Source organism: Papaver somniferum, chromosome 8, assembly GCF_003573695.1.
Source record: "Papaver somniferum cultivar HN1 chromosome 8, ASM357369v1, whole genome shotgun sequence".
NCBI lineage: Eukaryota > Viridiplantae > Streptophyta > Magnoliopsida > Ranunculales > Papaveraceae > Papaver > Papaver somniferum.
Window position 1 is genome coordinate 82,587,780 of NC_039365.1, and position 22,696 is coordinate 82,610,475.

At 37.2% G+C, this 22,696-nt stretch overlaps 2 long non-coding RNA genes across 3 annotated transcripts; both read right to left on the reverse strand.

The window, feature by feature from the left end:
* Positions 1 to 5,900: 5,900 nt before the first annotated feature.
* Positions 5,901 to 9,873, reverse strand: LOC113306895. Its single transcript, XR_003338884.1, has 3 exons — positions 9,774 to 9,873; positions 9,539 to 9,663; positions 5,901 to 8,966 (listed from the first exon to the last, which is right to left on the reverse strand). It is a non-coding gene; the product is annotated as an uncharacterized LOC113306895 (long non-coding RNA).
* An 11,215-nt stretch (positions 9,874 to 21,088) lies between these two features.
* On the reverse strand, positions 21,089 to 22,517 carry LOC113302903. Of its 2 annotated transcripts, none has more exons than XR_003337180.1 (4): positions 22,432 to 22,517; positions 22,045 to 22,186; positions 21,918 to 21,962; positions 21,089 to 21,163 (listed from the first exon to the last, which is right to left on the reverse strand). It is a non-coding gene; the product is annotated as an uncharacterized LOC113302903 (long non-coding RNA). The 2 variants fall into 2 exon arrangements; XR_003337181.1 differs by lacking the exon at positions 22,432 to 22,517 and adding an exon at positions 22,307 to 22,393.
* Between the last annotated feature and the right edge of the window lie 179 nt (positions 22,518 to 22,696).

The window sequence follows — 22,696 nt, forward strand, 5'->3', positions numbered from 1 at the left end:
GAGGTAATGTTGGTCCCTAAGTCGAACCCTTGAGTTGCCGAGTGCGAGATGGTGTTGCAAATAAACTGAGTTCCGCGATCGATCCTCACTTGGTGCACTGGTACGTCGGGTTGGGTAGGTGTCGGCGTTTCCTTAACAAAGTGTCGCAAGTACCCATCTCGGATCAGATGTTGGACGATATCTTTTACCTTTCGACAATTGTTAGTCGAATGGCCTCGGTACTGATGGTAATGGCAGAACTCAGGATGATTTCTTATCTCGTCAAATTGGATTCCCCTGGTCTTGGGGTATCTAATGTCGCTTCACTTTTCTACTTCCTTGAATATTTCTTCCAATGGTGCGTTTAGAGGCGTGTAAGTTCTTGGTTCGTGACGAGGCTTCTTTTCCTTCTTGTCCCATTCCTTCTTACCCGAGGCTTGCTGTGGTGCCATCGGCCTTTTCTATGATCGTTTTGTATCTCCCCGAGGGATAGGCTCCACCGCCGCAATAGCTTCTTGTACTCCTCTATCCTGTACCCCCTCTTGTATCTCCTCTTGCGATGTAATGCTCTTGCATCTTCCTCATCTCCCTTAACGTTTGTTGTTTCTCGATGTACATTGCTATCCAAATAGGGTCGGATTTTCCTAATGAGTTTTCAAACCCGAAGATCTGTTGATCGACATGGACCTTTCCGATATCGGTACATAACTTCCTCCATCTATCCGTTAGAGATCTTAAGGGTTCCCTGAACCTTCGTGCCAGTGCGGACAACTTATTTACCCTTTGGCGGGCAATGATGTTATGCATATAGGTTTCAAGAAATGTTTCCACTAGGACGCCATAGTTTCCAATGGACTCATCAGGCAAAGTATAAAACCAGTTCTTTTCCTCGCCTTCCAGACTTGCCGGAAAAAACTTGCACATAACCACGTTATAGTTCTTCCATTGCAATAGGGACATGCTATTCATCTTGATATGCTTCCCTGCGTCGCCAGTGCCATCGAACCTGGAAGGAAAAGTTGGGAGTGTACATTTAGGGGGGAATGGAGATCCCTCAAGCTCCTTGGTGAATGGAGTTTTCTGCGCTTCGCTAATCACTTCTGCCAGCTTATCGTCTTCGCCACCTCCAGCCAATTTCTTGACCATCTCCTCAAGCTGCTTAAGTTAGGCCTCAGTCGCCGCCTCAAGTCTCCCGTTATGCACTTCCTCGTCAGTTGAAGAGTTCTCGGGAGAACCGTACCCGCTTCTCGTACGGTTAGGGTCGGGTATGCGCCCTCGGACAGTGGGTGGAGTTTGGATTTGCCTTGATCGGGTATGGTTGCTGGAAGCTCCTCGTCTCGATGACCCTCGTGACCCATACCTATGATTTCGAAGTTGATAGTTTTCATGCTCTAGTGGAAGATTTCTTCTCTGCAATTACCTCATTATGTATTCCTTCCTTATCTGGTTGGCCAGGATTGCTAGCAATGTCGGGTCTGTACTCTCGTGACTGGAATGACCATTTGCATGGTTTCCTACCCTGTTGGGTGGTGGAACCGGTGGTGCCACAGAAGGAATTACAGGGGGAGCGGTTGCTACCGGTGGGATGTCTCTGGTGGGATTTCCCATCTCTAGTTGCACCCCTATGAGCCTCTCACCTTCTTGTTCCAAGGAAAATCGGTATTTCGCTCGTTGCCTTGCTCGTCTACGGTCCTCTCGCATCATTTGCGCTTCCTCGTCGTTCTTTGTGTCTGATGCAGTCATTCCGTCTCTCATGTCCTCTAGTCTCATTTGGCTCGGGTTGATCCTTAATCTTCTCGGGGAAGGATCATCGTCTCGGCCTAGGTCGACTTCCTCGTTGACATTTTCCATGCCTCCCCCCGGTACCTGGGATTCTTCCTGCTGAGGTTGTCGACTGTTTTGTCGAGAGCCTGTTACTCCTTCCCGCGCGCTAGTTCCTGCTACCGTTCGATTCCTCAAAATCCTGCCCGTCCCGGAAGTACTTGCCATCGTCTCGGGTATGATTGATACTCTTCGGCTCGCCCTCCCCTACCTACGTCAGCAAAATAAACAACACCTCACTTTGGACTGTTTTCGAAAAGGTTAAGGATGAAGTACAACAGTTCCGAATTTCTGAAAAAGAAAAAATTCAAACAAGTACGATTCCTTTTTACTTCAACATGCTGAACTCAGCAAACCAAGTGATTTTGACTAATAAGACGACTTTTTTAATTGCTATTTTGCTACGTCGCTTTCGGTACTTTTGCCATGCATTAATCATTATTTGTCCTAACATTCTTTGTGCCAAAAATCATTAATTATCCGTACGCTTGATCAGAAAATTTCTTTCTTGGACAGGGTTCGTAATGATGACTTCCGTCAATCTTTTTTCCGGTGCCTCAACTGCAGAAGTTTCCAAAACAAGGTTTCTCGACCTGTTGGCTTTCTAACGGCGTTGTAAGGCTCTTGTTATGGGATCAAGATGAGACTGTCATCGAAGTACTCACCATCCCCCTTCTAGCCATAGCTTTGGAAAATCCTAACTCAATGATTTTGAGTTGATTTTTCCCCTGCTACTGTTGTGTTTAATTAACCCACGACGAGATATGACCGTGTTGTGTTTAATTAACCCACGACGAGATATGACCAGTGAGATGAAGTTTCGTTCTAGCTTCTACCAAGCATCAAAGATGATCTTTTTGGGAGCTCCAAAGTTTTCTACCAAATCGTCTAAGTCATAGAAGGAAACACGATCGAACATAACTCAAACCTAAGATCTTAACTATTTCAAAGGTTTTGACGTAAAGAAAATATTTTCAAAATCAACCACAAGTTTCTCTGACTCAAGATCGTAAGATAAGGAGTTTTTGTTCGACGGGCGGAAAAAGTTTTGTTTAACAAGAGCAAAACAGTTCAGACCATTAACAGAAATTTTCGACTCGACGCAAAGACTCAGCAAGCTTAACAAAGACTAGATAAAAACAACTGTAGAAGACCCGAGTTTGAGAAAAAAGGTTTTAAAAGACTCAACTATCAACTCATAACCACAAGAGTCTTTCACTTAGCGTCAACTAACATCCAAAGATGTTTTAGGAGCTTTTGAATCTCTCTTTAATGGTTTTGATGCAAGGTATCAAATGATGTTACACGGTCCCCTTAGTCGGCACCAGAATGTAGATGCGGAAAACCCTACTTCTACATCCAAGAGACATAAATACACACGCGCCATGAAGTAAACAAGCAAGGGATGCACAAGAACACAAGATATACGTGGTTCGGTATGATTACCTACGTCCACGGGGGAGAAATGATGATCTTATTACTTAATTTCAAGGTTACAAAGGATAAGAATCACTAGCAAGATCTCTTTTCTCACTACAAGCTCTTGGTATTCTCTCTTCCCTCACTGATTACCTGCCCCTCTAGCTCTCTACATAGCTCTCTATTTATAGCTACAAGTGATGATACATCCAAGTTACAGTGTGTGTCGCGGTACATCTTCCTTGATGTCCTTCTCGGGTGAATGGTGATGTCTCATCTGAGGTGTAGGGCCGATCCTAGTGGTGTCTTTTCCCGACGTCCATCCATCCGATGTAGATTACTTGGTGAGTGTAGAAGATGTCGCCCTTGATGTTCTTAGACGAGTCTTACTTTGAACAGATTCTCCTTATCTTCTCAACTACTTCGTCAGTGCATTTATTGCTCTTGTACTCGATGGTTATCTCTTCAGTCACCCCCGATCTTTACACGTATTGTCTTCACGGATTTCCTTGGTGTCTCTTTTCTCGCGCCAAGTCCGAATAAGATGATTTGGTGCTTCACAATTCATCTGTTGTTGATGCTTCGTTACCCAGGATTGCTCCACCTGGATGTGTGGATTATTGACACCTACATACTATAAACTGGTACTCGAATGGATTGGCAACAAAAGCTTGAATTCAAACTGGTGGTGATCAGCTGAAGATTGTGGCAGGTGATGCTTGAGTGGGTTTGTGTAATTGAGCTGTTGCAGCTGATATTGGCTGGAAGGAGAATATAGATATATAGTTTTGGTACAGCAAAGCCATGATTGCTGGTGGTGATTCTCGAATTCTTACAGTAACTGCAACTGAAATTAGAAGATGTACGAAACAAGGAAACTGCTGTTGAGTTTGGTTTGTTGTGGCGGAAGAAAAAGGCAACAGATTGGTGGTGGCTACTGGCTAGATAGAAGATGGGGTTAGTTGTTGGTCGGGTTTTGTAATGGACTCGGTTGAGAAGAAAGTGGAGACATGTATACGTTGGTTGGAAGTATGGAAAGTGGTATTGTTCGCAGTAAAGAAGATGGAGTTCATTGCTGGCCAAGCTTGGACGAGTTGCTACTGCCGGTCGAGATTCATATGGGGTTTTTCCATGAAAGGAGCGAGATGGAGACTGGATGTTGTTGACGCGATCTGAATTGAGGGGTTTGTTTGGGTCAGTTTGCGGCTGGAGATTCTATAGAGATGACAACAAAAGAAGAGTTTACTGCCATGGTTTGTGGGGCATTTTGGTGTTGGTTGAGAAGCAATTGTCAGTAAACAAAGTTAGCCGTGAGTTGGGTGATTGTGTACAAATTTCATAGGTTAATGTTTTGAGAGTTGAAAATAGTGGAGTCTTCATGGATCGATACAAATAGAAAGCTACTGTTGCTTCCTGTAATAAGAAGAACCATGTACTCAATGGATCGTCAATTGAAGGAAATGTTTGAAGACAACAAGGAACTGGAGTAGTCAGGACGCTAGCTAAGCTGTGGGATTGCAGCCGTTGTGTTCCAAGTTTGGACGGACATAATAGGCAAGTTAGCGGCAATGTGGCCGGAATTTGGAAGTTGATGGACCCGTATGGACTGGGCCTTGGTAGATATTGTTAGGTCTCTTGTCTCCTCGCAGCAGCGACATATGTTGGAATGAGAGAAGAACAAAAAGAGGGGTATGAGGCTGCGGCTGCTGTGCCGACGACAACAAGAAACTAAGACTAGGGTTTGCAGTTTGTGTTCTCCATTTTCATTTTGATTAGCTATTGATTTTTTATTTGTTTATGGTTTTTGGGAAAGCCATGTCGAGTTAATCCATGTTAGAGTGAAAGGATGAAGTTGTAGGTTGATTTATTTGTGTTTTTGAACATGGGTTTTCTACCAATTGAACTTAATGCTAATGTTTTGTCTCTCTATCAATATTTTACCTTCTAGCTACATTTTTCATGAGCTATGTCATGCATAGTTCATAGTTAGATTAGTAGAAAAACTCATTGAACCTTTGTAAAAATTGAATTATGAATCTCGTTTGACTATTTATGCCATGTATATGTAGTGCTTAAGAATTCCACTTTAAGGTGAGAACAAATCTTTTTGATAAACCTTTTCGACAACCGTTAAATGAAATATCTTTCGTTTCAAAATCCTTTGTGATTGAATGCAATAATTTACCTGTAACTGATTCCCGGAACCTTAACACCTTCACATATTTGGTTACGTATTATTACTTTGCTATAATTCCACAATTGTCTGAAATGTTGAGTTTTGATTATTTTATTTTTGATATTAGTTTGTAGTAGTATATTCACACTCCTCGTGAGAACGACCTGTACTTGCCATTGTCTACTAGTTAGACGTTGTGCACTTACAGTATATTTATTGTAGGTTTCCCGACCTACCACTAATTCTCCACTCAACCGATTTGGACAACCCTTATATCCATGTAATCCTCTCTCGTCGTACGACAAATGTTGTTTATCGGGCTAGGTCCAGTTATTACTCTAAGGTACCTATAAATGTCTCTAGATAAAGGTCAGTGATACAAAACCCATACATAAAATCATGATTTCAAATATTAAGAACATGATTGATTTTAGTTATTATCAATATCTAGAACATATCCAAATCAATAATATCATATAAGAATATATTAGAAAGGTTACCTTGTATTAGCTTATCTAGTTTGCATCCTTAATTCAAATCACCAATCAACATCAACCTTTTCCTTCAAAATTTCAAGAACACCATAACTCACTCTCAACATATATTCTACTGATATTATAGAAACTCTTCTTCTCAGAGCTTCTCTAATTTGTACTTTTTAATCCTAAAATCATAATCAACTAAGCTCTCTCTTGATATTTATCTTTTCTTATTCCAACTCCTTATCATATTTCATTACAAACACACTACTCTTATTACGTTTTCTTTTCTCTTTTTATCGACCTAGAGAAGCCTCCCTCCAAATTATAAATCTCCCTCTCTGTTTCTCTATAAATCCCACAGCTCCTGCTTCCTGCAAACTAACACCTCCTACTGAAAATTAAAAAGAAGATAAACATGAATATTATGTAAAGGTTGGATAGGTGGCTAATCCATCGGGTAACACATGTACTTGTGGGACCCACAAAGTTAGTAAGGGAAAGACACTTGCACGGTTGCACCTTGAAGTGTCTCAGGTAGAAGGATATTTATCCCTTATCATAGTCGTCCAACTCTTCTCTACATTTGTACTCTATATATATATACTAGGTACCACCCCGGCTTACGACCGGGACTCAACTCTTTTTGAATTTTATTTGTTGTCTGGTTGGTAGGTAAATATCCTCTCACAAAATTTCAATCACCTTTTAGTGATAGAGGCCGTGTATAGTTAGGCGGGTCATGGCTATGGCCCCAACCATTAGGTACGATACCGGTACTTAGTTAGTCGTGTCATATTATAGTTTGTTAGACCATAATAATCAGGTCTACAACCCGAAGTTCAATGTACCGGTTGGATGGGTCGTAAGAATCTCATTATCGGAGTTTAGCAACACTTTTTGATTTTTCAGTTTACAGTCTGTATCCTTGTTGGTGAGTTATGTCATACAAATGACTATGTTGGCTCAGTTTTATTATATCGATAACTTTTTTGATGACTTTTTATCGTGCTTGCGGCCCCAGGTGTTGGTCGGATCAAATTAGTCAGGCCTACAACCCATCCGTAGATAGGAAAATTTATGGTTAAACGTGGTTTCTAAATTAAAATTAGTCATAGTTGGGTTGAAATCTAGAGAGTTAGTCTATAAATATGGTGTTTTGTTGATCTTATCAAATTAACTGGGACTTACAGCCCCGATCGTTGCCCCTTTAATTCAAAGCGTTTTTCAAATTAATTGGGCCTACAGCCCCGTGCCATGGACCAGTAAATTCTTTCAAGTATTAATGGTTGGCACTAAAATTAGTCATTTTTAATTAAGAAGTTATTTTAGGTAACCTAATTATATTAGGAAAGTTATTGGTTGGGGAAAAAAAACAAACATTAGCCTCCAGCAGATGATAGTTATGTCAATTGTGTAAATTTTAGAATTAGTGGCGCGTCAAATTAAGACCATGGCCTAAGACAGTGATGGGGAGCATGGTCGCTTGGACTTGTTGTAAATTGCTTTCGGCTATTGAAACTTGTTATTGCCTCTTGGGGATCAGTCCCATAGGATTTTTCTAGCAAAGTTATAATACCGTGTTTAGTTAGTTTGGTCATGGTAGCCCGGATCTAAAACCCTGTGCTTAGTTGGAGCCTGGGGTCTTGCTGTTTTGTTGATGAGCGTTGATTAGAAAATTTGGGATCCAACATAATATCCATATTAAAATTAGTTGTGAGTTGGTTAAAATTAGTTGTGATTTGGTTGAGCTTGTAAGTTAGTCGTTTTTAATTATAAAATTAAGTTAGTTTTAGAATTCTAATTTTAACTTAGTTCCGATATTGTGTATAGAGCGCTGAAACAGTAGTCTACTTTACTATTTACCAAACTCCATCCGTAATGTACGTAGTGTTGTGATTTTCTGTTATAAAGATTGCAGATGGAAATTGAATGGTAGATACAGTTGTATGAAAATGTGGAGATTACTGAAAGAAAATAGTAAAGCTAAACAATTAAAAGATCAAGGCCGGTGCATACCAAAACTTGGGTAAGCTTTCAACTTGCATCAACTGAAGAGGTGCCATTACCTTATGCAAACTTCCAACCGGCAAAAGAGATATGGCCAAAATTTAAGAGGAAAACCATTATATGTCTGTACTTAAACTTCTAATGTGCCATAATATGAAAGAGGTGCCATTACCTTTATGAAAACTTCCAACCGGTAAAATCATAGAAGCATATTTTCCATAAAGAATAACTGGGAGCATAATCCATTCTCATGCTATATTTGAGCAACTCATTGAATGTCCTTAAATTATACTGACCTAGACTTGTAGTTCACTTCCTAATAATCAAGTACTTCACTTCCTAATAATCAAGTACTTTTCAACAACAAAAAAGAGAGAAAAACAGTGATTCAAGTATTAGTGGAAAAAATGCAAACTGTATCCAAGATATCAAATGTAAGACTCCCATACTGACTTTATATATTTCAATTTCAAGAATAGGTTTTCTAATTGCTGGTCACAGTTCTGTACTCCATATAATACACAGTTCCATAGGTTAGCTTAGTAGGTTAACTCAATTTAGAGTGACATCAAGGTTTATCTTAATGAAAGCCTGCTATTGGATATGCAAAGTACTGGGAATACAACCTAGATTCTCAAACAATGTCGAAACTATAAAATACTCATGTTCAAACTACTATGTCGAAGACGCTCAGTAATCTGAGATCAACTATTCAAAACAAATATTTATATATATATATATATATATATATAATCAAAAAACTAATAATTGGAGAGGAAATGGGATTCGCAATAATAAGTTGATTATGCTTCATAAAAAAGAAAAAAAAAAGTTAAACAGACTTGAGGGAATTTTGTGTGTTCTGATAGGCAAGTTCACTCTCCCTGTTGACGCTTATGGGCAAATAGATGCCACTGGATTTGTTTGTTATCTTATGCACATGAACATAAATACAAAGTTCTAGAAGTGAAGTTGATAAAAAAAATTACCTTCATGAATTAGATAGCATATAGCATAGGGTTTCGCCGAAACAGAAAATCTCTTCATCAACGAACTGCAAATATTTTTACTAAGAAGATTACCTGCATTAAAACCATTGGTATTGTTAAGTCATGATATTGAGCCTCGTGTAGATAAACCCTTGAGCTTCAAAGATGGTTCCCTCATATAAAATCCTTAGATGAAAATCATCATAGTCTCAGTGCATCACTTCTGTGCCACCCACTTTGAATCAAAGATCTTCAACAGAATCATCAATATTACCAATAATGAAAGCTTTCAAAAGAATCAAAACAGTTGAATAATAGACCACCATGTCTATCAACAAACCCGGCAAGAAAAAGCAAAACAATAAAGAACCGAATTAAAACAAAACAAATCCTCAGATTGAACCCCAACAAAATCATTAAAATCTGTAGCTACCATCTCAAAATTACACACAGTCAAAAACTAATGAGTAGTAATTCCTAATCAATCAAAACTTTCCATTTGCTTCAAACACCCTACTTTTTTTCTCGGGATATAAATTAATCCCTAATCAAACACAGCAGTATTGTGTTCTGTTTTCCATCGATAGCTGCTTGAAAAGATGAAGAAGAAGATATGATTGGTAATCAATTAAATTTCAAACAAAATAAATAAATAATAGTAATACCTAATCGTTTCCATGCATGAATTCGGTTACAACAACCCTAGAAAGCTGCACATCTTTCTGATTCTACATCGACCCTGTAAAAAACTGCACATCTTTCTGATTCTACATCGACCCTGTAAAAAAACCTGAAGAAAATCAACAAACCCCAATCAATACAATTTAATTCAGAGAACGACATCGAAGAAGAAGGAAGAACATGGGGAAGGCTTCTTATATAGAGCGTGCACAAAGATACCATAAACGGCAATCCAGTTAGATTCAGAATTTGTTCTATAAACAGCAATCCAGTTAGCCGCGAGTAAGAAGCAGAGTTGTATATTGTACTAGGAAACGTCTTCTTGTCTTGTCTTCTGATCGAACGCTCCAAAATATCCCTCCCTTAACTTTCAATCCGTGCCGTGAGATGACGACACAGACAGCACTCCCTTAAATTTATGGTCGGATTTAACATGCTACATAGACAACACTTTTTTTTATAATATAGACTAGGGTATAGCCCGTGCCGTAATGGCACGGGTTTTTGTTTGCTGATGGTATTAGTGAACATAAGTGGACGTACATATCCATTGTATGAGTATATCTTTATTTTTACACTGGTGTTTCTAATAGTCGGGAATAGAGATTTACGTATTTTTCTTCTCGTACCCTGGTCGCAGCCACATATTTTTTCCTTTTTGATTATATAAACATGTTTTCTTCTCGCTGATTATAGTACAGTGGAGAGTTTAGATAAATGTCTTTGGCATCGACTCTGACCAAAGTGTATAAAATGGTTAGATGGAATGTTATTGTACGCACTTCAAAACCTCAAACCTAAGCAAAACTTTTGCTTAGTTTCTACCGAAGTACCAAAAATTCAAGATATCAAAGCAGATATGGGATGGTGGAGGTCATTGATATGTATGACAAAAGAATCTTAGTTGTGTACCACTATTGTTTTTTGAAATGTAGCCTATCCACGCACCTACAAGATTTGAATTAGCTGTGAATTCTTTTAGTGACAAATTTCACAGCTTACTGAACATGTCTATAATGACAAACTGGCTGACTATGGTGTCACCGTCTAATCTTCTTTTAAACGTCAAGGTTCATTACCCTTTCTTTTAAACTTCCAATCTTCTTTTAAACTGGCTGACTATTTTTTCCTGGCGTTTTTAGGGGCCACTCAAAAGGATTTAGGGGCCAACAATAAAACAAAAAAGGTCACCCAAAAAGAAAATGTAGCCAGTCCTTATCTCGCGTAATTCGTAATGGCGAAATTACGCTTATATATTCGGAGGATATGATAACATTGTTACCCTCCGAATGCAATCGGAGGCCAAAATATTTGCCAGACGTCCGATTATACGAGGTGCAGTATTTCTTGGTTCGTGTTTTGGATTCAGCGTTAATCGGGAGTTAAATATATTACAAAACCTACCGATTATAAGTTGCCGCAAATTCAAATTTTGAAAGCTACCATAATCGATAGATATGCTAAATCCAATACCTACCGATTATTGGTTTCTCCACATTCAACTTTCGTCAAATTAGCCGTTGGAGTTTTTGGGAAAAACAAAAAGAGCCGTTGGACCCTAAACCTATATAAAGAAACTCATATCTATCACCCCAATTGCACCAAACTCTTTCCTCTCTTCAGTTTTAATTTTCATAACAAAAAACATGGATATTGCTTTTGCCGAAGAAGAAGATTGTGCTATTTATAGAGCGTGGGTTGTGGTAACTACTCATGATCGTGTTCACAAGCTCCACAAATCGGAATCCGAAGAGCAGATATGGAACCGTATCTTAATGGTATTTGAGGCCTTAGATGGTAATCGAATTCGAAGATCATCCAATGACATTAAGATGAGAAAGAATGCGCTAGATAAGGAGATTGACAAACTTGAAGATGAGGAACGGTTTGTTAGGAACGCTTTTCCTTGGTGGACGTATGAAAAACGAGTAAGTATCTCTGTAACTCCAATTCACATTAACAAAAGTTAGTACTAACTTGTTACTCATTCGTAATTTCAGAGAAATCTTGCGGATCGCCGGTATGTGGACCTCTACGGGAAACGATTTGAACATGAAGGATGCTACAAAATCAAGAGGGACAATTTCTATGGTCACTGGAAGTTATGATCTGTTTTAATACTTTTATGGTCAATTAGGAGTATGGATTTAGGTGCTTTTGACGAAATTGTAAGGTTAAGGCCGTTTGAACTTTATGTAATGGATGTAATCGGAGTATTATTAATATAAAAACTAGCCGATTATACGAAATCGGTAGATTATTTTGTTAAACAACCTACCGATTGTAATATTCGGTTATTTTATGAGTCAACTTTCTTTCCGATTATGGTGTTGTTTGGTTCCAGGAAACAGTTTGTTTTGAACTTGTGATATTCGGAGGATAGGTTTTTTATAAAGTTCCGAATGTACGATGGCCCAAAAATCAGAATTTGGAAAAACTTATACTTTTCAAATTTTGTCTTTGAAATAATCGGACGTTAAATTAGTTACCAAAACTTCCGAATATGGGATGTCTAACCTTCAATATGGGCCCTTGGAACCACCTGGAGCCATAGCGTGGTTTGTTTTGAACTTGTGATATTCGGAGGATAGGTTTTTTATAAAGTTCCGAATGTACGATGGCCCAAAAATCAGAATTTGGAAAAACTTATACTTTTCAAATTTTGTCTTTGAAATAATCGGACGTTAAATTAGTTACCAAAACTTCCGAATATGGGATGTCTAACCTTCAATATTGGCCCTTGGAACCACCTGGAGCCATGGCGTGGTTTGTTTTGAACTTGTGATATTCGGAGGATAATTTTTTTGTAAAGTTCCGAATGTACGATGGCCCAAAAATCTGAATTTGGAAAAACTTATACTTTTCAAATTTTGTCTTTGAAATAATCGGACGTTAAATTAGTTACCAAAACTTCCGAATATGGGATGTCTAACCTTCAATATTGGCCCTTGGAACCACCTGGAGCCATGGCGTGGTTTGTTTTGAACTTGTGATATTCGGAGGATAGGTTTTTTATAAAGTTCCGAATGTACGATGGCCCAAAAATCAGAATTTGGAAAAACTTATACTTTTCAAATTTTGTCTTTGAAATAATCGGAAGTTAAATTAGTTACCAAAACTTCCGAATATACCACACAAATCATTGTCATTTGAACTTGTCTAACTTAGTTACCCAAACAAATTTTCGAATGTACAACAAAAATCATTGTCATTTATCTGCTCTTCTTTACTTTACGACCGTGACTACCTCCCAGTCCTGCACGACCACGGGTTTGAGCACCTTCAGTTTGAGCACCTTCAGTTGGAGCAGCTTCAGCGCTCGATGAAGCTCGAGTTCTTTTACCCGTCTTTGATACTGCCACCTTGGGCTGATGCCTCTTCGTGACTTTCTCCCCAAACTGGGCAGCATAATCTTCGTTATCCATATTATCAACTAGATCTCTAGCCTCTTTGATCTTCTCAGCTGGCATGGGATCTCCACTCTTCAAGCATGCAGTTAACATTTTGGAAACACGCTTGAACCTATTCACCTGTTTTTTATACGTAATGACATAACATCAAACGGTAATTACCTAAGATTTATAGGAATAATATAAAATGAACAAAAATATAAGAACACGCACCAGTCTATCATAACCAGCTGGTTTGTCTTTGATGATACAATTATAACTTGAACCCGCCGCAATAGTGTTGGATTTGATTTTACGGATAACCAAAGTTCGACCGAACATGTATATGCCCACTGACTCGATCTTCCTTGTATGGATCAAAGCATACGTCTGAGGCCTTCAATTGGTCCAAAATCTCCCTCATGCGAATCAACTGCTGCTCCTTTGTCCTAGAACGGTTGTCTTCAAATATATACTTTGTTCCTCTAGGAGTACCTTTGCACCACCCCGGGTTCTCTCCGGCCAACTTCAGGATAGGGAAGTGGTCATAGATCCATGCCTATATACATAAGAAACAAAGTTTTAGTAAATAGATTGTGTATATTCGGTAGTAATTTCCAAACATAATTTCCGATTATATATAATCGGAAACAAAACTGAGTAGCTATCCACCGAATACACAACATTCGAAAATATATATGGATCATTTCCTACCGAATATGCGTCATTTGGAGTTCAGTAACCTATAGCTTTTCTGGCCTGTATATTCGGTTCTAATATCAAAAGAATATTTCCGATTGTATATAATCGGGAAAACAATTAAGTACCTAGCCACCGAATAACCAACATTCAGAAAATAAGATGGATCAATTCCTACCGAATATGCGTCATTTGGAGTTCAGTAACCTATAGCTTTTCTGGCCTGTATATTCGGTTCTAATATCAAAAGAATATTTCCGATTGTATATAATCGGGAAAACAATTAAGTACCTAGCCACCGAATAACCAACATTCGGAAAATAAGATGGATCAATTCCTACCGAATATGCGTCATTTGGAATTCAGTAACCTATAGCTTTTCTGGCCTGTATATTCGGTTATAATATCAAAAGAATATTTCCGATTATATAATCGGAAAACAAAGTAAGTACTTAACCACCGAATAACCAACATTCGGGAAAAGAGATGGATAATTTCCTACCGAATATGCGTCATTTGGAGTTATGGATATGCATCATATGTATTGTCTACTGAATAACTATAGAGTGAGTTATAGAGTTAAAGAAAAAACCTGGTTCAACTGGTTCAACACTTGGTCCTGCACTTTGTTGAGCGGCTTGTTCAACACTTGGTCGCACCCCTTGTTCACTGCCTTGTTGTTCAACAGTTGGTTGCACTCCTTGTTGACTGCTTTGTTCTTGTTCGCTTTGTTGAGCACCTGAATTATCTTTGGCACTCCTTTCCCTCCTAGCACTAGCTGTCACTTTCTTCCTCCCTTCTCGACTTTGTCTAAACAACAAAGAAAGGAACAATATTTACAAACTATACAATCGGAAGACAAAGTATGGAAATATAACCCGAATGTACACATTCGGACGTAAGAAGACACATATTGTTCCCGAATACAAAACAATCAGAATCTAACTAAACATATTTGCAACCGAATATACATCAATTGGAGTTCAGAAGCTGTAAATTTTTCATCCTACACAATCGGAAGAAAAAGTGCACCTCTATAACCCGAATGTACAAATTCGGAAGTAAGAAGACACATATTTTTTCCGAATGAAAAACAATCAGAATATAACTAAACACGTTTACAACCGAATATTCATCAACTGGAGTTTGGAAACTCTAAAATTTTATCCTACACAATCGGAGGTATAAAACATTATATTGTCTTCCGAATAAATACTGGCCCCAAAATGGGATTTTTCCTATATCATAAATTTTGAGATTTTTTCAATATATACATTCGGTAGTGAGTGTTCTTCCGAATACTTTGTGTCTACTTAAATATATTCGGTAGCCAAAAAATTCATTAAACTACTGATTATTAGCAGTTTGTATCCAGGAAGATATGGCCACCAATATCGGCAGATAATCATCAAATCTTTCTCCCGAATACTGTCGATGTTCTTGAAAAATGAAGAACACGACTACATTCGGAAGTAAATGAGCATGCATATCGTCCGAATCTGGATAAATAACCGAAAACCCTAGAAATTTTTTTTCTCGATTCGACGAATTAAAGCGAAATAAACCCCAAAAATGATAGATTCTTACCTAATTGGGGCCATTTGAAGTTGACGAAGTGTTTGAGTCTCGGAATCGCCACCACCGACTACATTGCCGGGTACTTGTTCTTCGCGTTCTTCGCGTTCTTCTTCATTTGCAGCAAGAATTTCTTTATTTCTTGCTAAAATTCCAATGTTTGGATCGATACCCCGAGCAACATTTTTGGTTCTAGGTCTGCGGGTTTCATTTCTCTTATCCATTGTTTTATAATCGAATCGACGATGTTTTGATTTTACGATTCGCGGCGATGTTTCGGTTGAACGAGGAAAATTTTTTTTTCTTCCACAATCGGAAGATAATATGAAACTGGAAGAAGACGAGTTGAAATGAGTAGAATTGTTTTTGATTTGGTTTTTATATAGTTTTACCAGAAGGGCATTTATGTAACTTCAATATCATATAGGGTACCCCTTAACTAGAGTCTTTGGCTGGGTATAAATTGATGGCCCCTAAATCCTTTTGAGTGGCCCCTAAAAACGCCAGGTATTTTTTCCTCCACTCTTCTTGATTTCAGGTTATCCCTTCCGTCTACTACTATCATTGCCACACTTCCGGTTGCTCCCCTCAGTTTATTTCCATAGTTCCTAGACAATGTATTGCCCTCAGTTACATAGAGCTTAAGATTAAGATTTATCCAATGTATTGCTTAAGATTAATCATTGAAATTTTTAAATTTAAGAAAGAGGAAATCAACTGGAAAAAACTTCTACAGCTAGCACGTTATTTTTTTATTTATTTTTTTTGTTGGCAGAACTCGCAAAGAGATTCTATTAATCAAAAAGAAAAGAAAAAACAGAAAAGAGGTGGACATAAAGCCAATCCTCAAACCTCTAGAAGAAGGAAAGAAGAGAATACGCATATAATTAAGAGAAAAAAATGCTTTTCCAATACAGTGCAGATGATAACTGCAGTAAAATGCTTGTTGTTTTCATGGATTTTGAATACTGATATTTTTCAAAAGAATTTCTTTCAACTCTCATTTGTAATTGGGATGCAGTGCAGATGATAACTGCAGTAAAATGCTTGTTGTTTTCATGGATTTTGAATACTGATATTTTTCAAAAAAAATTCTTTCAACTCTCATTTGTAATTGGGATGCAGTGCTTCACTGATCCTTTGTAGCTTTCTTGTCACTATTTTAGTGACTTGAGTTTTTTCCTATAAAATTTGCCATTTTCAGTCAAAAAAAAAAGAAGCAAAAACAACAAAAAGGAATACAACTAAACAAATAAGAAGAGTTACTTCTGGGACACTGGCAGATTGTTCAAAACAACTCTTCTCGAGACATCCAGCTGAGATCTTCTCGGGTGATACTTAGAAAATGAAGGATTGCATAGTATATAATGCATGGACATAAAAAATATTTAAGAACTTCAAGAATATTTTTTTTGAAATATATCAGCGTATACCTTGTCAAGGGAATACTTATACTTGCAAAAATATGGATTAGTCAGATTGCTGGCTGAAAAGGGATAAAAGCAGTAAAAGTTATAAGAAAATTGAACAGGCGAAACTACAGTATGCAGGTACAAAAGCTCATCATTACTAAAATTGCATAAGCGCGCTGTCCCATAACATGACTCATCGATGAGTAAAAATAATAGCATCATGAATACGGGTTAGTAGCAGCTGTGTAACCACGCTACCATATTGCAGAAACTTAACTTTGGAAACTATAAGCATCTAATAAAAATGATTAACGCACCTTACCCACATGTATTCTATAAGTTATCAGTATCACATGATTTGCCCTCTCATGTATTATGATTAACATCTTTACTACAGGAAATTGCGGCAGCACACTATTGTAGTACACAAAATTGGTTAAAAAGACTAAAATCAACAATTTCTGGGTGAAAAGGACATTTAGATTTTGATACTGTTTAAACTTTAAAAGGACAAAAATGTAAAAATAGTCAGGATGTAAACAGTTTCATCCTACCCATTTTTAAATATTTTTTCTTATTTTTGATTTACATCAGGATGCATCCAGTTTCATCCTTGCTATTTTTTAAGTTTAAGTCAGGATGAATCCAGTTCCATCCTTACTATTTTTTTGGTGTCCATTTCACCCATAATACTCGTCCATTTGAACCATGTTTTAAAAATATTTGGACAAATGACCCATTTTTTCCGATTGTAGTATTGGTATAGGCATTAATTATTTAGCACTTCTTTTGGAATTCCATCTCCTTAGGAGGTACCCTCAAGTCCAACAATCTTTATCTCTCATTCAAAAAAGCAGAAGCCCAACAAAGGATCCTTGTGATATGACTTTGTAAGCCTTTCATCAATCCAGTGAAGTGCTCCACAATGTGCATTATACATCCATTTTGTAACAGCGTACGTCTGAATGCATGGTGATATATCGTCATTGATTACTGAAGTAGGATACATCAGGGGTCGTCGTGTTGTCCTCATCCGAAGTATTCTTGTCATCTGTGGTTTCTCTGCAAATCACACGAAATGGAATTGTTTGTTGTTCTAGATTATGGAAACCAAAAATTTAATTCGGTTTCGTAATCTGCTAGAATGTTTCGAATTCGATAAATGTTATAATGCCAATGCCCTAGAAAACTCCCAAATAACATTCCGTCTTCATTCATTTAAATTGAAAACACAAAGGATGAATCACAGCTCAGTCACACGATGAGTGAAATTAATCTGTATTTTCGTATGATTTGAATCATCTGCAACTTCCTACAATAAATCTTCAACATGCTAAGATGTGTTCTTGCAATGTTTTATAAGCTGTTCAAGTGAATTGTATGAGAAAGGATTGGAAAGAGTATTTGGATTATTTTTTTTTGTTTTGAGTATGTGATGAAACTGCCTTCATTAAAGATCATCATAAGCAAAATTACTCAAAATAAGAAACAAAAACAAAGTCAGCTTACCGCAGATTGATCCCGTTCCATGCTTTGCAGAAGAGGACCACAAACTACTGGCTCCATCTCTCGAAAGCTGCATTCCTTGCTTTTCATAGGAATGAGGACTCTTAGGCTGTTTAAAATCATCTTCTTTTTTTTTTCATTTCACATTCGGGCATAAATACTCCATGCGCATTCCTTGCTACCAACGTTCACCTTCTTTCCACGTCCATGAAATCTGTTTCTTTATATTCCAAGCCTCTGCCTTCTTTCCTTTACCACTAGAATCTCCACAAACATTTCCTGGATATTTTTCTATGGATAATTTTATAATGGAGATAGAGATATGATCCCTCTAAGCGTAAAAGCTGGACTTGAGAGTTGCATTAACAACAACTTCAAGAGGTTGTTAAGAATCATCATCATGTTCTGAACGGCGTACCACTTGTAGGCCTACTATATGCTTCCAAAGATGGAGCTGGTGGTAATTGGAGAAACCTCTGAACATCAATGAATATACAGACAATGCCAATAATAATACTTTGAACATCAATAACAAAGACTATATAAAATCACTTATTTATTCTTAACAGGGAAATTATAAGTCCGCTTTTGTTAGCCTCATTTCTTTGTAATGTATCAATTGCTTGTTCTCTTGATTTCTGGCATAATCAAGACTCAAAGAGCTTTTGATGCGGAATTTCCACAAAGTTTGTCAGCCGATTTATTCCTCTACAACTCAATATCTGGTGCCATTATCCAAGTGGACAATCTTAATACCATATCAATTCAAAAAAGGAAGAAACAAAAAGTAACGAAATTCCTGCTGGGTACTTATACCCAACCATAAGCCGAATTCAAGAAAATTTTATAGGAGCAGTGACATTCAAATACAAAGCAAAGTAAACCTGTATCACGACCTCGATTATGAGACTCGCCAAATCCTAAAGCTACCCACTCATGACAAACCTCCGATTTCTTTTACCCAAAATGAGTGACAACAGAAATATTTACATATCTACTAATTTCGTCCCAAGATATGCGTACAAACCAAGAGGGTACCCAGATAAATACAAATCTTCATATGAACTACCAACATGGATCAATGAGATAGAAATTTATAAGCTTACAAATTTGTATTAATTCTTTGAGAGTATGTAAATTCTGTATTCCATATGACAAAGAGGAAAGATGATATCAAATGGCAAGCGGAATAGATGGGTACTTATTTAGCTATCGTCGTGCTTGTGATGCCAAATTTTTTTCCTTAAAATCCACTAATGCACCATTCTATGACCTTCAACAAATTCAAATAAGAACTTACTAAAAAGCTTAAGTTATTTCGACATCGATCCAACTGCAAAGATGCAGGGTTTATGTAGGGTTTACCATGAAAGAAATTATCAACCACTGTTTAACCTTGATAAGTTATATCACATCTCTCGAAAACAGATGAGGATGCATCCTCTAAGGGTTCTAAATTCATCTGGTAATGGCATCAGATTCACAGCTGAAAAATAAGATGAAGAAACCAACATTCATTACTAAAAACCCAAAATATGAAAATATAATTCAGTCATATAAAATCAAATCAGATTGACGAAATCCATTATGAGAAAAAACACAAATTCGACCAACTTAAATTAAAAATAGAACAAAAGCACATAGTAGTAGAATCAAATAATTACGCCATTCTTTATTCTTTCATTTTCCCAATCTTCTGCACTCTACTCATCAACCTATTGCAGATTCATATTCGTAATAAGAGCGAGATAACTCACGATTCTGGGAAAATGTTCCGATTGGTTCAAATGATAATTCATACAAAGGACTACTCCTATTATACTCACACTCTTAACGACTTCAGTTGAGCAGTAAGCAAAATGGAGTTAAATAGTGGCCCCATATTTAATTAACCCGAACTGAGTTAGTCTTTGTATGTCTAAGCACAAATGCTCGTAAAACCAAAAAGTTAATAATGGATCGTTCAAAAAATTTCCACTGTGACCCAGTGAAAATGTATGAACATTTCCAAACCATAAACCAATTTTTTTGAGCAGATGATATAATTTGAATTCTAATGCAGGTGACAACAATTTCAACATGATTAGAACTATTTTTCTCGTTTGTGACATAAATTAATACCATTACAGCTCATTCCCAATTTTCTCGTTTACGACTAAAACTCGTTCTTCAAATCTGACTAATTAAAGTGTAGATTGTTCTGTGCCTGCAGATTGATAGTACTAATGGCCGGCGACAAACTGTTCTTTCCCTAACTATTGATCCATGTGAAAGAGGTACTAATAGTCGACAAAAAAAGAGCATATAATAGAAACTGTTTACTGGAATTTTAAGAAGCATAAACTGTAGAAAGGACAAACACTAAGAAACTCCTAAAAACTAAAAGATCCATGCCCTCCAGTATTCAACACTGCTAACCACAGTGGAGTTCGGCGTCATGTTAGAATCTAACCAAGTCCTTCTGGATGGTATTTTAATTATCTTATACTTCGGGATCTCATTCATCTTTGGCAGTTGTGAGTACAAGACTTGAGGGAGTGGCTGGTGGGGGTTGTCCAGGGTAAGGCAACCCGGTCACCATGAAGCTCGGATTGGTTTGCTTGTTCTTGTTAAACGTAGTAAGCGTTATTTGGTAGTACATTCCCACATTCAAGAGCTCTTCAAAAGATACAACCACCTTAGATCTTCACATAGACTACGAAAATCATTACTCCAGCCATCATTCTCAACACTAAAACCATCACCTTGGGTATGGTGTTCATTACTCCAAACTATGAAAATAGCATGGCCATTTACCTTGGGAACCTCAGTTCCTACTTTCTTAATAGCTTATTTTCACCATAATGTGCAGAGCAAAACACAAAGTAGACAAACAATAACTTCGCCTAAGTAGACAGACTGGTAAAAAGAAATAAATCATCTTCGTAATTATTAAGAAGGGTATTAAACTTGCCTGTGAGGAGGTTTTCATATCTATCCAGTGGAAGACCGGGGGCAGCTCATTCTAAGCTATTGAGTTTTCTGTTTTCTGCAGAAATTAAAAGTTACAATCATGAGAAGCCTGGTAATAACCGGAAAAACAAAATGATGTTACCCAAAAAAAAATAAAAAATGACGGGCTATGCAAATAGAGACATTTATGTCCTCTTCCTGATTAACCAAAACAAACTGTATGTTGTTTTTAATCTTGTTTTATGTATAACAAAGACAAGGAAAACTTCAGACTAAAAGAAGTTAGCCACCAACAAATAAAAAAATGGCAGGCTACTTTCTGTCAAGGATAGACGGCATACACCCAAAAATGAAATTGATTGTACACGAAAAATGTAGTTTGAATCAATAATCAAGCCAGGGCTATTGAGCTTCTCCAAAAAATGAAATTGATTGGTGTATACCATCTATGAATAATTGTTAAGGATACTCGGTCGAACACACCAATGGTTCTGATTTTTATTTTCAGCTCAAAACAGTGTACACAATCAAACTCATCAATATATTTTTCAAAACCATGTACATTTCTTCGAGTCATTTCATCAAACACATTACCACGAAACTAAAGTAAAACCAACCGAATAATAGAAATCAACTTCAGCTGGTGCATCAAGTTAGACGACCCTTAATTGATAGGGAAATTCATAATATTCATCTTTGAGCAGTGAAATAGGGGAAAACGTATTTGTTGGAGGATTGATTCAGATTCAGACAATATGGTTAAGCAAACAACAATCACATACCATTTAGATTTGACAAACACAAGAATTAAAAATGGTAGTTCAATTTACCTGAGATGGATGCTAATCTCGAATCAGCCCTATATCAACAAAAATCTGCAGCAACACATCAAAATTTAAGAAAAACCAATTGAGAACAACTAAATCAAATACAAATTTAGGAAAAATTAAAACTTACAGTGTCGAACTTTTAGAATAGTGATCGAGTAATCTTGAGAGATTAAAAACGTACAATCAGCTCTGTTACTCAGACCAAGGATGTTGATCATATAATATGAGAGGGCAGAAAATATTCGTATAGGTGCCATACCGAGATAAACCTGAGATAAAGTAAAATCTTATAATCAGATTAGACATCCCCTCAAAGACTTTTTACAATAACCCAAATATCGGAATTCAATACAAAAAGTGAAATACACATTGAGGGTTAACAACTTAACTAGTGAAACACTTCTTTCAGATATGATTAAATCACAATTAGAGGTGAACAAACAACTCATGAAATGGTGAAACCAAAGATACCAAAAAATATAGGGGTTACGAGGGAGAAGAACCCGATGCTTACCTTAACAACACCAATAACCAATAATCCTTTCGTGGACATGCTGGTGGGAATGGAATACTAAACTGTAGAAGTTTATACACGTGAACATGTGATTGAGCGTTACATATACCATAGCGTTTCAGAAACCGTAGCGATGATATCAATGAGGCATAATGATCCGTAAGCATTTGTGCTTGAATTGCTCACAAACGTTGGATTAGGTAGTTGAAAGTGGGTGCATTCTAAATCGGGATTTATCTCTTTCACTTTTTTACACTTTTAAAAC